Source organism: Saccopteryx leptura, chromosome 5 (genome assembly GCF_036850995.1).
Source record: "Saccopteryx leptura isolate mSacLep1 chromosome 5, mSacLep1_pri_phased_curated, whole genome shotgun sequence".
Classification (NCBI taxonomy): domain Eukaryota; kingdom Metazoa; phylum Chordata; class Mammalia; order Chiroptera; family Emballonuridae; genus Saccopteryx; species Saccopteryx leptura.
Window position 1 is genome coordinate 196,929,189 of NC_089507.1, and position 14,942 is coordinate 196,944,130.

General features: G+C 48.8%; 1 protein-coding gene across 1 annotated transcript in view; it reads right to left on the bottom strand.

Moving 5' to 3' along the window:
* The window catches only part of PCK1 (phosphoenolpyruvate carboxykinase 1), a 701,569-nt gene that overhangs the window by 553,317 nt on the left and 133,310 nt on the right, over positions 1-14,942 (bottom strand). The window lies entirely within an intron of this gene.

The window sequence follows — 14,942 nt, forward strand, 5'->3', positions numbered from 1 at the left end:
CTCAATAGGGTTGATTAAATTAAGTATTTCATCCTCACTTACAGATAAAAAACTGAGATTTAAAGAGAGGAAGAAATTTGCCTCAGGTCACAAAGCTACATAAAGACCTGGTTCTTCAGGGATTTTGCTCAGGGAATTTTTTGTTGTCAAACACAGGGACTGAAAAGGCAAATGTTTATGAAGGTCAAACAGAGAATGGGAACAAATGACCAGAGAGGTATAATAGGGAGTGGTGGAGACTGTGGCCAACTAGAGCATTGCATTCTGTCTAAAGAGGCCTTGGTCCTCAGCTCCGGCCAGCTGTGGCCATGCACGGGTCCAGGACCGGCATGCCCAGACCTCTGGCCTTCCCAGAGGAGCCGGAACGCCACGCTTTCCTGTGAAATAGTTCAATTCTTCACTGTTGGCAGGCATTTGGTTTTCTTTTTTCCTAAACTTCGTGCTGGCCAAAGAAAGCATTCCATCGCCTTGTGGCCTCTGGCTTAAACCCATTAAATACTTGAAAAGTTTGTCCCTGAACCGTTCTTCCTCGGAGCGCCAGTGGGTCAAGCTACACAACCAGCCTTGGATTCCTGGATGTGCAGAATTAGAAACTGGCAACAAGATTGAGCCATCTGCTCCAGAACATTCTCCCTAATCTCTCAACGTGTAGAGAAATCAGAACCAAATAATGTCCTGGCCATGGAAACAAGTTTTCTCTTCCTAATTGTTAGCATTGCTCTGAGAAGGTAGATAGGGCCCCTGAGGGTGTGGAAACCCCTAGACTTCACTCTTTAAATGAAGATCAGGGCCCACACCTACCTGGGGCTAACATCACAAGATACTGGGCACCTCAGAATACCTTCTCCTAGAATAGATGGTAGATATCCGTGGTTTATTTCCGCACCATGCTCTACTCCAGTAAGCATGCTTTATTTCCTCTACTCCAGTAAGTGACTCCCTCTTATCCCTCCCCCCATGTGATTTTGATTGGACTGTCAATTATATACTTCCCCATCACTAACTTTACAGAGAGAAGTGATCCAGGTCTGGTCAATCACAGTACTCCATCTCTCTGGTCATTCTGATTGGCCGACACATATGCACATGGCCCAGGCTGAACCAAGCACAGCCCTGCCCTGGGATTTTACAGGCAGACTCTCTAGTGCCTCTGGGCTAGCCATGGGCACGGTTGCCTTATACACATAAGCCTGGTTCTGTCAATGTCCGGGACGCTTCCCATACTTTGCACAGCTGTGAAAAGAAAAGCCCCTCTGTGGAAGAACAGCAAGAGACCAGACAGATGAAAAGAGGGAAGAGTCAGAAAAAAAGAGAGTTCTGATGACAACATGTGAATCCAAGAATCCATCATTGTGCTCCCAATTCAGTAAAACCAAACATTGTTTATTTGTTTGTTTCAGTTTTTTTTTGTTTTTTTGTTGTTTTTTTTTGTTTTGGGTTGGTTTTTTTTTGTATCTTTCTGAAGCTGGAAACGGGGAGGCAGTCAGACAGACTCCCCCATGCGCCTGACCGGGATCCACCCGGCATACCCACCAGGGGGCAACGCTCTGCCCATCCGGGGCGTCGCTCTGTTGCGACCAGAGCCATTCTAGCACCTGAGGCAGAGGCCACGGAGCCATCCCCAGCGCCCGGACCATCTTTGCTCCAATGGAGCCTCGGCTGCAGGAGGGGAAGTGAGAGACAGAGAGGAAGGAGAGGGGGAGGGGTGGAGAAGGAGATGGGCGCTTCTCCTGTGTGCCCTGGCCAGGAATCGAACCCGGGACTTCTGCACGCCAGGCCGACGCTCTACACTGAGCCAACCGGCCAGGGCTGTTTGTTTCAGTTTTAACTAGTTTTGACTGGGGCTTTGTCCCAGAAACCAAAACCTCTGCCTCCTACATGCCTCGCTGGGGACACACAACCTAATTCTAGCCTGATCCTCTGAAGGAGTTCAAGATCAAAGAAGTCACCTCCATCCGGAGACCAGCCTCACAGGAAGAATGAGAGAGAGATGGCCAGTTGCCTAGATCCCATTCAGGGTTTTAAGAACACCATACCTCATAAATGTGTCCAGCAAAATACTCCTAACCACAGAGGAAAAAGCTAACAAGTTATCTGAAGGACTGGATGATTTGGTTGAAACAGGCTTGACTTTCTTTTTTTTAATCCTATGTTTTACTTAAAAATCTATGAAGTTTGCCATTCTACTCCATGATATACTAATACTTACTTTAATTTGTCTGAAAAGGACTCTAACCGGCTTTGGAAAACATGCCAGGTTTAAGCTGTGGCCGCACGTACCCCCCTGGCACATCATGGCTTGCTCCAGACATGACCCCCTGGGAAGCAGGCTAAAAGGTCTTCTGGCTTTCAAGCCAAGGAGCAATGCCAGCGGGGACCCTAAGGTTCATTCTCTAAAGCAGTTCAGTTCTGGCCTACACTCACATGCCTTCCTTAGCATCAAGCAGCTCACTGGCACGCCCCCCTGTGAGGCAGTCTGGTGACAATCATTCTCTGAGGAAAGGTCTTATCCAGCCAACCTAAGTCAGTATCCTAAGGATGCTAACTGTCTGTGGCTATTCAGCGGGCCCAGCCTCTAATCCAGCTCTGCCCCCCAACAGCTTGTGTGCCCCACCTTGAGAAGGAACACGTACACCTCTTCTGCCCTTTCGTCAGGTGTGGGAACACAAAATTCCACAAAGTGGCATTCATTACTGGGTGTCACCTACGTGCAGCAATACTACTCCACCAACCCTGCCTGGTTCCCTCCGAGGCGGCGGAAGGCGCTGGAGAAGCAAGTGAACTGAACACACTGGGTCCCCAGTGAGGCCCCAGGCTCTGGGGCCAGGGGCGGCCCTGCTGCAAGAGGCGTGATGGAGACAAGGCGCTGTTTAGTGCTGCGAGCCCACAGGGAACCAAGGAGCCTCACGTGCCATTTGCTGAGTACCATGCATTTCAGGGACATAGGATTTGGACATGAAAGGCACCTACTTGGAAGCAAGGGAGGGGGGCTCCCATTCTAGACTCACCAAAGTGCTTAACCCACAGGGGGACGCAGGATCTTCCATCTGCACAGAAACACCGAAATGATTCCTCACCTGCTGTGTCCTTCATTCAACAAGCTGGGGAAAGTTTATTGAATACCTATTATGAGCCCAGCACTGTTGTAGATAGTAGGGGTATAGTAGAAAATAAGACCAAGTTAACTGCTCTCAAGAAGAATATTTTGTAGCACCCGAATAACAACATACTGCTCACAATAATATAATAACACCTGTGAAGTGCTCACCCTGCACCTAGCTCAGTTCTAAGTTCTTTTTTTTTTTTTTTTTTTGTATTTTTCTGAAGCTGGAAACGGGGAGAGACAGTCAGACAGACTCCCGCATGCGCCCGATCGGGATCCACCCGGCATGCCCACCAGGGGCGATGCTCTGCCCACCAGGGGGCGATGCTCTGCCCCTCCGGGGTGTCGCTCTGCTGCGACCAGAGCCACTCTAGCGCCTGGAGCAGAGACCAAGGAGCCATCCCCAGCGCCCGGGCCATCTTTGCCCCAATGGAGCCTCGGCTGCGGGAGGGGAAGAGAGAGACAGAGAGGAAGGGGGGGGGGGGGGTGGAGAAGCAAATGGGCGCTTCTCCCATGTGCCCTGGCCGGGAATCGAACCCGGGTCCCCCACACGCCAGGCCGACGCTCTACCGCTGAGCCAACCGGCCAGGGCCACTAAGTTCTTATTCATTTGATCTTCATAATAATCATAACCACGTTGTACAAGCATCTCCATTTTCTCGTTGAGAAAACTGAGGCTCGGAGAAGTCAAGTTATCGCCTAAGCCTAAGGTCACAGAGCTCGTAGGTAGCAGAGCCAGATACTTGAACTTAAAATTTCTGGCTCTAGCCTCTCATTAAGACTACTACACCAGTTGTTCTTATTAATAGAATAATTTAAATTTCATGAACTGTTCTCAAGTCCCAGGCACTGTCCCAACCACCTGTTACTTGCACAATTCTTTGAGAAAGGTTTATTATTTCCATTTCTTATGCAAGGAAACTGAGGCTTTTAAAGGTTAGGAACTTGCCCAAATTCTCGGTGCTGGTAAGAGGCAAAAGTAAGACTGAAACCCCAGTCTTCCTGACCCGTGCACTGGCTGTTTAAGTGTGCACTCTACTGCCTCCCCAGGATATAATTTTGGTTACTTGGAATGTTTAAACAGACCCAATGACTATTTAAACCAATCACCCATATTAAATTTTGGGTTGTTGCCCCTGAATTATTGCATCTCTCTGCACTCTCTGAACTCCCATCCCGGAAACTGATATTTTATTTGCTTGCCTGGAGGGCCACTAAAATGAAGATCAACACAACTCAGAAAGTAAGTATCAATTTTCACTTTTGGAAAACAACCTGACATTGCCTCCAGGAGAAGGCGGTGCCCTCTGCTCTCAACTGGAAAGAGGAAAAGGAGAAAAAAGAAAGCACTTTGTAAGTGACTACTCATGCTTTTTCAGCAAAGCGAGCTCTCCTTCCCTCCCGGCTTGGAGCTTAGCAGCGAGACAGGCTGCATCCCCAGGGCTGTCTGCTGGTGGGTGCTAAGCCTGAGCGTGAAGGCAGCTGGTAAGCAAGCCCTAGAGTCCCCATGGGGAGGGAGGACGGGGGACACACTTTCCTTACCCGCAACATCCTTTCCTCACTGAGGACAGGGTGACACCCACAGCCCCACCCTCTGCAAGCCCGAGTGACCATGTGCCTTGGCCGCTCAGTGGGTTCCCTGGGTCACCAGGTGGGGAGACTCCTGAGGCATACAATCGGATGACATCATAGCTGACGGTGGCGGAAACTTCCATGGGGCTTAGACACTCTAGGCATGACAGATCATACAGGTCTTTCTTCTAGAGATGCCTCTCCTCTCACCCCACCTCCCCTCTTTCCCTGGCCAGCTCCTGTTCATCCTTCAGATCCTAACACTGCTGCTCCCTGCCTGCAGTCCTCTTCGCCCACGCTCCCACAGCTGGCTCTTTCCCATCATTCAGGGCTTCGTGAGAGAGGCCTCCTCAGTGACGGCCTCCCTGATCTCACCGGGAGCAGTCCTCTGCCACCGCTCCCTGCTTCTCTGTCCTTCTAGCACTTGTTCCTGGGTGACATGGTCTCGACTCCTTCAGGTCTGCCTCTTCCCACAGAGTCAGCCTGGGAAGGGGCTCTCGTCCCTCCCCAAGTCCAGGGAGCTTGCCCACCAGAAACGTCAGCTCTACTCTGCTTCCCTTTCCGCTATAAAAAAAAACACACCAAGAAGACAGGGCGACTCCAGGCATGCTGGAGTCAGCACACTTTGTGGAAGAGTAGGAGCAGGCAATCAAAGAGAGTAATTCCCTTTCTCCAGCTGGTGGGAGTCAGTCCTGCAGGGACCAACCAGAACCCAGCAGACTCTGGAAACCAAGAGGTTCGGTCTGCCTCAAGCCCCAACTCACCCCAGAAACCTCACTCTGCAAACTTTCTCAGATCCCAGATCTGAAAAGAGGCAGCGAAGGGCAGTGGTTAGAAAGCTTTGGAGACGCCCAGGCCAGATGGCTCAGTTGATAAGTGTCGACTCAAGCACAAAAGTTGCCAATTCAATCCCCGGTCAGGGCACATACAGAAGGAACACATGCAGGGCACATTCATGGTTCCTATCTCTCTCTCTCTCTCTTTCTCTCTCTCTCTCTCTCTTCCTTTCTCTCTCTCTAAAATCAATAAATAAGAAATGTAAAAAACAAAAAACAAGCATGCTTTGGAGAAAGAGACACAGGTTAAGGGCCAGCTCCGCAGCTTGCAAACAGCGAGCCACCTCCCGGGCGGTGCCCCCACCTCCTCTGCTGTACAGGGAGGCCTGGGGGGCTGACAGATAGCAGGCTCACACTCCGCCCAGTGCCTGGCACATAGCAAGTGCTCAATAAACCACCTTACTGACAATGGACTTTAAAATCTCTGCCTCAGAAGCCTCGAGGGTGCCGTTCCCTTAAGAACCTCTCTGCTTCCATCCTGCCCTTGGCTCTACCTTTATGAGAAACTGAATTCTAATGCATCCATCTGGTTGACTCCTGTAGAATTGTTCCAAGTCTAGTTTGTTAAAAGCTATAATTTGTAAGAAGTACAATTTGCTACTGCAGTTGGAATTTGGGCTTTTATTTTTATGAGTTTTTTTCCCCTTTCTTTTCTCCTTTCTTCTTTCAAAAATAAGTTCTTTTATCTTCTTAAAGGAAAGAATTAATATCTTGCCAAGGAGTAAACAAAAAAAACACCTGGCCTCCAAAGTGTAACAGTTAAGGTTGTGACCCACCTGACCGGTGGTGGTGCAGTGGACAGAGCATCAACCTGGAACCCTGAGGACTCAGGTTCAAAACCCTGAGGTCACCAGCTTGAGTTCAGGCTCCTCAGTTGGAGAGCATGAGGTCGCTAGCTTGAGGAAGGGGTCACTGGCTTGGCTTGAGCCCCGGGTCAAGGCACATATGAGAAGCAATCAATGAACAACTAAACTGATGCAACTACAAGTTGATTCTTCTCATCTCTCTCCCTTCCTGTCTCTCTCTCTCTCACTGTCTCCTGTCTCTATCTCCTCCCCCCCCCCAAAAAAACAGGGTTGTCCCCTATGCTCAGGAGTAAGGTGTGGGCTGGATCTGGCTTAAGGAAGCAGGTTGGAGGAACAGAGGACACAGGTCAAGGCACAGGTGCCTCAGACATCCTCAGGGGTTCGCTTCTAAGGACACCTCTGGCATATGTGGCAAGGTGGGCACAGGCTGCTTGCCAAGAGTTTGCCATATGGTTGGGGACTCTATAGGCAGGCGGTCCTCAGCTTGGCCCCCTAACTGCAACAGCCTCTACCTGCCTAAGCCAATCAGGGCACTACCAGTCTTCTACCGTGATTCGTTCAGGTAACTCAGACCTGAGCCAATCACCAGGAGGCATTCTGATCAGGAGCAGTCCAATCAGCATGGAGCTCAGGGCTGTCAGTCCAAGGTTGGAGAGACTTTTTTCTCCCTATCTCCTCTTCCTTCTGAAGATTACAGACTTAATAAAAATAAAAAAGGTAGGCTTCAGAGCCAAGTCCACACAGCTCCAAAGCCCGTATAAACCACACTGCCCACTACACCACCGTCACAATTATACCTGGCACAGGCATGCTTTGAGACCTAGAAAAGGAGACACACCCCAGAATGATAGCAATCATTGTATTAACTTGGTAGAATAATGGGTGATTGATGTGTGAGTGTTTTTGTTTTTCTATATAGTGTCAAAGAAACAGTCCAGTCACCGAAAAACACAGCTGAAAGTAACTGGTAACTTCACAAAGCTCTCTTAACAATGCACAAGGGAGGAACAGGGTCTAGGCAATGAGCAAAATTCTCTGAAGTCCTCTTTAGTATCTCTGTGCCTCTCAATATTGTTCTCTCCTGGGATCTTCCTGGATCTGCTGGGAAGGAGCAGCCATCTTTCCCTTGAGGCTGCAAAACAAGCTCTAGGAGCTGATGAAGACCGTCTCACAGTCTAGAAAGCAGAAAAGAGAAAACTCGAGGGCGTGAGAAAGACATTCAAGAATGAGGAGCCAGAGCAAGGAAGGCTGGTGACGTCACTTAAGCCCAGGTACTAGACGTGACTAATGGCAGATTTGCCCCTGGCCTTCCTTATTTATGTGACCCAATGAGCTACCATTTTCTAGATTGGTTTTAGTTAAGAACCAAGAAAAGGAGACTAGCCCAGTGGGCAATAGCAGAGTTTTCCTCAACCAGCTGCGATACAAAAAGGAGCCATGAATTTTCATGTTGATATGTTGTAGTTATTTTTTTAAAGATAGAAACTCTTCTTTCTTTGGAGCAAGTGGCTTTGACAACTCTTTCCTGAAAGCCTGAGGCTTGAAGTGTTCCGAAACCATCTTTCCGTTGCAGGACCTGTCCCCAAGCTCCACATCTCTGGGTTTCTCCAGCCTCAGTTTCTCCATCTACAACACAGGTCCTGATCCCTAAGAGAGATGCTGCAACTTGAGGCTTGGGAAGCCTCCCGAATCCAAATTAATTAAAGCGTGGAGCAAGCCACAGATGAAAGCAGCTTGTAGAATTCTTCGCCGACCCTAATAAAGAATTTCCCCTTCAATTACAGGATAATTTTCTTCTCACGGCATTTACAGCCGTCACCAAGCCGTTTCCTGGGCCACTTTCCATGTGGCTGGACCAGTCTTTCTGGAATTCCTGCATTTTTTTTCTATAAGAGACTCAAAGGAAGACAGTGGGAATGATGAAAAGAAAGGAGGGCAGTGGGTACATTGTAGAAACGGCTGTTTCATGGTATTTGAGGGGCCACTGAAAACAGAAACAACTGGAGACAAGGCACATCACTCCAGCTGATGGGCTTTCCTGCCGGTCCCGGTGGAGAAGCCTTTGTTTCTAAGCTGCTCCTCCCTTCTCCTGTCTTTCTAGATGACACCAAGATCCTTTTCCCTCATGGCCTTCATCCTGTTCTTCCCTGTGTCTAAAATGCTTTCCTCCTCCTCATCACACACGCATCACCGGGCTGACTCCTACTTCAAATTTCAGCCCTTCCCTGGCCTGCCCAAAATATTTTAGGTTCCCCCACCCTGTACATCCACAGCACCCCATACTTCCACATAGCGCAAGGCACAATCATAACTAATTAATTTCACTAGTCACTTCTTGTCACTGTCCCCCCTGCTAGCCTTGAGTCCATGAAGGCAACTTGAGGCTGCATCGCCAGGGATTGGCACATGGCAAATGGCTGGTAAATACATACTTGAAAAGGTAAGTCTTTGAAAGAATGTATTATTAAGTATCTAGTACAGGAAATGCAGTTTTTCTTAAAGGGCCAGATGGTATATATTTTAGGCTTTACTGGCTAAGAAGCAACATGGAGGTTGTTATGTAGGTTCTTATAGAATCTATTCTGCTGTCCTTTTTGTATTTTGTCTTTTATAACATTTTTTTAACAGTTCAAGTTAGTTTTTAGTAGAAAGTTTCTTCATTTTGATTTGTGTTGTTGTTTTTAAAGATTCATTTTAGTTTTGTTTTTCTTTTAAGATTTTATTTATTCATTATAGACAGAGGGGAGAGAGAAAGAGAGAAGGGAGAGAGAAGGGGGGAGGAGCAGGAAGCATTAACTCCCATATGTGCTTTGACCAGGCAAGCCCAGGGTATCGAACCGGCGACCTCAGCATTCCAGGTTGACGCCCCATCCACTGTGCCACCATAGGTCAGGCAGGTACATAGGAGTAAATTTTTTTTTACATTTTATTTATTCATTTTAGAGAGAGGGAACAGAAAGAGAAAGAGAGAGAAGGGGGGAGGAGCATAAAGCATCTACTCCCATCTGTGCCTTGACCAGGCAAGCCTGGGGTTTCTAACCGGCAACCTTGGCATTCCAGGTCGATGCTTTACCCACTGCACCACTGCAGGTCAGGCCTGATTTGTGTTTTTTTTCAAAATGTGAATTGATGTCAACCTTTAAAAGTCTGACCTTCTATAATCTGAAGATCCGCTGTGTGAGAAGTCAAGATGGCACAGCTGGGTCTCAGGGGCAGCATGCCCCCCACCCCAGACAGCACGCGGGCTCTCCTGGGAACCCCGGCTGCCCCTGCCGCCATCTTCCTTCCCCAGCTCCTCTATACCCATGGCTGCTACTCTACAAACCCCGCTTTAGAGGAATGGGCTTTGGTTTGTGAACACACGTGCAGAGGCCTGGAAGGGAAGTTCCTGTCCTCCACCTTGCGGTGGCCGCAGATGCACCAGAGGAAGAGCTGGCCCCGGGCCCAGGTACCGCACGGGCAGGGCCCGGTGCAGAGTGGATGCGCGCCGCTGGCTCAGGTGCCACCCAGAGCCTCCACCACCCCAACTGTCGGGAGCTGCGCGCCCCCTGCACACTTGCTCTGTCTATCACTTAGTGACCAGAGTCCTGAGTCCTCTTCTGCTGCCACACAAATGACTCACCTGAAGTAGACTTCTGATTAGTCTTCTTTTTCCTTAAGTTCACTGACAGTACATACGGATAAATGTTACATCGGAATCCTTCACTGGCTACGTCAACGTGTATTATTTTCAAATCAAGTAGTTTTCACAGTTTTATTTCAGGTGTGGAGACACATGCTGTGACACACACACACACACACACACACACACACACACACACACACACAGGCCCCCGAGCCAGAAGGGAGGAGCACGTCCTTTCCACAGAACTCTGAATGTTCCACCTCTTTAACAGTAAGCATGTATTCCTTTTGAAATTGTTAGAAAACTTTAGTAAAATAAAAAATGTTACTTACTATAAAAACCAAATAGTATATATATGACCATTTGTATTAAAAATTAAATCCATAGATGGTGTTTGTGTAGTATGTGTACTGTGTGTGTGTGCTTAGAAAAATCTCTGTAATTATGTACATTTCAGTAGAAACAGTGGTTGTCACGGCATCTCTGCATAGTTATTTCTTCTTTATGTTCTCCTATATTGTCTGATACGGTTTTGGTTTTAGTTTGGGCTTTGTTTACGATAGGTATGCATTTTAGTTATAACTTAGTTCAATGGGGAACACTTGGCGATGCCTGGAGACAGTTCTGGTTCCCCCGACTGGGGGTGTCTGTGCTGTAACTGGCACCTCATCAAGGACAGAGGCCAGGGATGCTGCTAAACATCCCCGACACACAGGACAGCCCCACAAGGGCGTTTCTGGATCGGGATGTTAATGGGGCTGAGGTTGGGAACCTCCTGTTATAATCAGAAAACAGCAAAAAAGCTATTTCCATTCTGAAGACCACAGCTGCTCTTCATTGGGCATATTTTGCCCCTACTAGCTCATCTCACCTTTGCAACTTTATGAGCTAAAAGCCATCCTCTGTTTGCAGATGAAGAAACTGAGGCACCACAAATTATATGCTTTATCCCAAGCCAGCCATCGTGCCCCACCCCCATCCTGACCTCAGGAAATCTGCACTACAAAGGGACCCCTGTGCATCCGAGGGCTCGAGCCCCTCCCTGAGCCCTTCTGCAGGGGGAGTACGGTTCCTACAGACCCAGCCCCAGAGGTGCCCCAGCCTTTCACAGGGGCTCTCTGGTGTCCTGGCTCGCTTGTCAAGAACAAGGATTTGAAGTTGACTTTTAGGTGAGGCATTAGCCCCCCTCACTACACTCACAAATATCCCCCAGATCCATCCATATACCCTCCTGGGCCAGGGATGCTGCTAGTGGCCACTTCTGACTTGTCTGGGCTTAACTCTCTTTAAAGATAAAAAGTAACCTGACCAGGTGGTGGCACAGTGGATAGAGCGTTGAACTGGGATGCAGAGGACCCAGGTTCGAGACCCCGAGGTCGCCAGCTTGAGCACGGGCTCATCTGGTTTGAGCAAAGCTCACCAACTTGGACCCAAGGTCGCTGGCTCGAGCAAGAGGTTACTTGGTCTGCTGAAGGCCCACAGTCAAGGCACATAGGAGAAAGCACTCAGTGAACAACTAAGGTGTTGCAATGAAAAACATTGATGCTTCTTATCTCTCTCCGTTCCTGTCTGTCTGTCCCTATCTATCCCTCTCTCTGACTCTCTCTGTCTCTGTAAAATAATAAAAATAAAAAATAAAAGGTATCACCTAGCCTGTGGTGGTGCAGTGGATAGAGCATCAACCTGGAACACTGAGCTCGCCAGTTCAAAACCCTGGGCTTGCCTGCTCAAGCAAGCAATGAACAACTAAAGTGAAGCAACTGGCCCTGGCCGGTTGGCTCAGCGGTAGAGCGTCGGCCTGGCGTGCGGGGGACCCGGGTTCGATTCCCGGCCAGGGCACATAGGAGAGGCGCCCATTTGCTTCTCCACCCCCCCCCCTCCTTCCTCTCTGTCTCTCTCTTCCCCTCTCGCAGCCGAGGCTCCATTGGAGCAAAGATGGCCCGAGCGCTGGGGATGGCTCCTTGGCCTCTGCCCCAGGCGCTAGAGTGGCTCTGGTCTCGGCAGAGCGACGCCCCGGAGGGGCAGAGCATCGCCCCCTGGTAGGCAGAGCGTTGCCCCTGGTAGGCGTGCCGGGTGGATCCCAGTCGGGTGCATGCAGGAGTCTGTCTGACTGTCTCTCCCCGTTTCCAGCTAAAATAAGAAAGAAAGAAAAACAAAAACAAATAAAGTGAAGCAACTATGAGTTGATATTCTTGCTCCCTGGCTCCTCTCTCTGTAAAATCAATAAATAAAATCTTAAAAAGAGAGAGAGAGAAAGAGAGAGGACACAGTATCTGTTGTCTCAGTTCTTATGAAATTTACTTGATTTTCTTTTTTCTCTTCTTCACTCCACTGTTCTTCAAAACCAGGACCAACTTACTGGCATCAAAATTGAAACATGCAGAACCCCCACCCCCACAAGAAATCCTGTTCTACCCCCCAGCCCAACCCCAGCTCTCCCTCTCAACCGATCTTGTGAAACATCACTGTGGCTTTTAGCAAGAATTGTACAGGTTGGATTTCTTCTCAGTGACACCCCGACCCCAGACCATCCAGGACAAGCTACATGGTTTTGTAAAGACATTACAGTCTACCCAAGTGACAGGGCACACTGTGCATTGCCATTTCAGGGCAATGCTGGTTCCAAGAGTGTGGTTTGTACAAAGCCCACCTGATTGGCAGCAATAAACAGCCGCCTGGGGAGTTTTAGGAACAATAAAGGAGGGGAAGACAGGATGAGACTCGAGTGTCTCTGAGCTCAATGTGGAAATAATCATTTCTAAGAAAAACAAATTAAAAATTAAAGGAGCTTCCTGCTGCATGATTTAAGATCTGGTTTGACTGGAATTACATCAAAAGGCATAAAACATAAACATTTCACAAAGTGTCTCTCCGGGTCTCCATCCCACCCACCCTCACCACACACACACACACACACACACACACACACACACGCACACACGCTATAGATGGATTGAATGTCAACACTGAAAGAAAACTTCAAAGTCACATGGGCACATGGGCCAACCTCCTCACTGGGTGTCACAGGTGGGCAAGGGACTTGCCCAAAAAGGTACAGCTAGTTATGGGCTGGGATAAAGACTGACGCAGGTCCTCAGTGCCGGGAACGTGGTCAGCACTTTATAATGATCAATTTCTTTACTCCTCCCACCGCCACACAAAACATCTGTCCTCACCACCATGGTGCACATGAGGAAAGCGAGACACAAAGAGGCCAAATCACCGAGCGAAGACACTCTCGCTGGGTCTGGGAGTCCTGCTCTTTCCCTGCCGTGCGACCTGAGGGAGGCAGAATAACGGCTCCCAAAGAGGTCCACATCCTAAGGCCCCAAAATCTGTGAATCTGTCACCTCACATAGCAAAAAGCATCCTGAGACGAAGCATACCCTGGATTATCCAGGTGGACCCAACGTAACTACAGAAGTCCTTATCAGAGGGAGGCAGGAGGGTCAGGTCAGAGAGAGAGCTGGAGGTGCTACACCGCTGGTTTTAAAGATGGAACAAAGGGCCACAAGGCAAGGAGTGCAGAAAAGAGCTGGGAAGGGTAAGAAACAACTGTCCCCTAGAGCCTCCAGGCACACTTATCCCCATTACACAGATGAAAAAAATTGAGGCACAACGAAGTTAAGAGGGCAAGCAAATGGGAGAGCCAAGCACAGGCAGTTGTCCCTTGTCACCTGGAGGACAGGTGGCCAGCCTTAGGCCTCCGGAAAGTGGTCTGAGAGTCAGGCAGAACAACAGACATTAAAATGCTTTTGCAAAGGCAGGGTCTTACTGTTCCACTGACATTTTATGCAGACCTTACTTACAGAATAAAGAGAGAAACTAAACCTTTTCCCAATTCAATAGGGAGGCTCACACATGCAGATGACAGGTGGAGTCCAACAGACAAAAGAACCCCAGGAGATGACTGTGAGTGACCCTGTGAATCATTGTGCCCTTCATTCAACAAATGTTTTTAGGCACCTTTTGGTCTGAAGGCAATGGGAAGCCTCAGATGGGCTTCAGAAAGCTCACCCCGGTCTGCGGACAAGTCAGGTGGAAGGCAAAGAAAGTACAGTGTGGAGATCAGTAATGTGGCCGGGAAGTGAGGGCAGCAGGAGCCAGGAGCAAACCTGAGTGCTCAACGTCAGGGTCTGAATGAGGGCGAGAAGCAGAGGGGCCAGGATGAGAACAATGGCTGCCTTACTCCTGGCCAGAGTCACCATGCTGCCTGTGCTGGCCCCAAAGTGTAGGGCTTGCACCATGAAGAACACTCGTGAATGTTGCTCCTCAAAACACGGCCTACCTAACTGCCGCATCGCAACATCTACGAGCTGGTCAGCAATGCAGACCCCAGAACTACTGAACCAGACCCTTGATTTTAACAAGATGCCGCTTATATATGTTCTCTTAAAGCTAAGGAGCACCTGCTGGAGGATGTAGTGTCTTGCTGATTCTCAGGTTCTTTGCAGCCTTCAAACTTGAATAGTTTCAGTTGGTGGGTGGAGTTGGGACATATTAAAATCATGAAAGAGCCTGACTAGGCGGTGGCGCAGTGGATAGAGCATCGGACTGGGATGCGGAGGACTCCAGGTTCGAGACCCCGAGCTCCCCAGCTTGAGTGCGGACTCACATGCTTTAAGCAAAGCTCACCAGCTTGAATCCAAGGTCGCTGGCTCCAGCAAGGGGTTACTCGGTCTGCTGAAGGCCCATAGTCAAGGCACATATGAGAAAGCAATCAATGAACAACTAAGGTCTTGCAACAAAAAACTGATGATTGATGCTTCTCATCTCTCTCCATTCCTGTCTGTCCCTACCTATCACTCTCTCTGACTCTCTGTCTCTGTTAAAAAAAAAAAAAAATTAAAATATAAAATAAAAAAAAATCATGAAAGAAGGGCCTCTTTAAAACTAACTACAAGAAGGGTTTTGTAAATGCAAGGTTATCTGGGCTTCCATCAGCATGCAAAACCAGCCTTTTTATCTGGTTTCACAGCTATACCTGGGCCGGGAGAATC